The sequence below is a fragment of the Bos indicus x Bos taurus genome, chromosome 7 (assembly GCF_003369695.1).
Source record: "Bos indicus x Bos taurus breed Angus x Brahman F1 hybrid chromosome 7, Bos_hybrid_MaternalHap_v2.0, whole genome shotgun sequence".
NCBI lineage: Eukaryota > Metazoa > Chordata > Mammalia > Artiodactyla > Bovidae > Bos > Bos indicus x Bos taurus.
The window spans coordinates 82,727,949-82,729,387 of NC_040082.1; the positions used below are offsets into that span (position 1 = coordinate 82,727,949).

Below are 1,439 nucleotides of genomic sequence, written 5' to 3' on the forward strand. Positions count from 1 at the left end.
AGAACTGATGCTTTTGAACTGTGGTGTTGGAGAAGTCTCTTGAGAGCCCCTTGGACTGCAAGGAGATCCAACCAGTCCATTCTGAAGGAGATCAGCCCTGGGATTTCTTTGGAAGGAATGATGCTAAAGCTGAAACTCCAGTACTTTGGCCACCTTATGCGAAGAGTTGACTCATTGGAAAAGACTCTGATGCTGGGAGGGAATGGGGGCAGGAGGAGAAGGGGACGACAGAGGATGAGATGGCTGGATGGCATCACTGACTCGATGGACGTGATTCTGGGTGAACTCTGGGAGTTGGTGATGGACAGGGAGGCCTGGTGTGCTGTGATTCATGGGGTCGCAAAGAGTCAGACATGACTGAGCAACTGAACTGAACTGATGAACTCAGCACAATGACTATTTTGGTAAAAAAATTTAAATACATAGAGACCAGCAGATTTTATTTCCAGATAATCAACTAATTGGTCAGGTCCTTGAAGAAAAAGTATAATAAACTGCATAGCAAATATCAAATACACTATTTAATGTCACTTTCATTACTACTTTCAAGATAGATCTGTGCTAAACTACAATCAATATTAAGAGAGAATCTATTCTGTTTTTAACAATATTTGGAATGGGGGATATTACTTGCCAAAATAACATTTCATTGGCTTTGGATAAAATGACAGACACTGAGAATATTGCTTTTCTTTAAAAATATAACAAATATTTACTAAGTGGCTACTATGTTCAAGACCCTGTACATAGCACTGGACATATATATATATATATATATATATATATATATATATATATATACATATACACACACACATATATATATATATGCATGCTTTCAAAGTGCTTCCCCCTTTCTTTCTTCTTCTTTCTTCCTTTTTCATTTTCTTTTTTTCCCCCGCAGAGTAAGCTCCTATTGCAACTCCCTGCTTCAAAAATCCATTTAATATATAGTCCTCAGATAGAGAACGTATCAGATATTAAACTTATAAGAACAGATGCTACACTTGATCTTAGCCAAAAAGGCTGAGAAGAGCTTTCTGTCTAGTTAGGCTATCTGCTATCGGAGAAGGCGATAGCAACCCACTCCAGTACTCTTGCCTGGAAAATCCCATGGACGGAGGAGCCTGGTGGGCTGCAGTCCATGGGGTCACAAAGAGTCGGACACGACTGAGCGACTTCACCTACACTTTTCACTTTCATGCATTGGAAAAGGAAATGGCAACCCACTCCAGTATTCTTGCCTGGAGAATCCCAGGGACTGGGGAGCCTGGTGGGCTGCCGTCTATGGGGTCGCACAGAGTCGGACATGACTGAAGCGACTTAGCAGTAGTAGCAGCAGCAAGCTACCTGCAGGTAAAACATGATGTGATAAGTGCTGTGACAAGAACACGCACAAGGAGGAACAGTCACCATTGGGAGTCTGAGAAGGCCTCCTG

The 1,439-nt window shown here is 41.8% G+C and overlaps 1 pseudogene; it reads right to left on the reverse strand.

Moving 5' to 3' along the window:
- Positions 1 to 905: 905 nt before the first annotated feature.
- Positions 906 to 1,038, reverse strand: LOC113896759 (annotated as a pseudogene).
- Between the last annotated feature and the right edge of the window lie 401 nt (positions 1,039 to 1,439).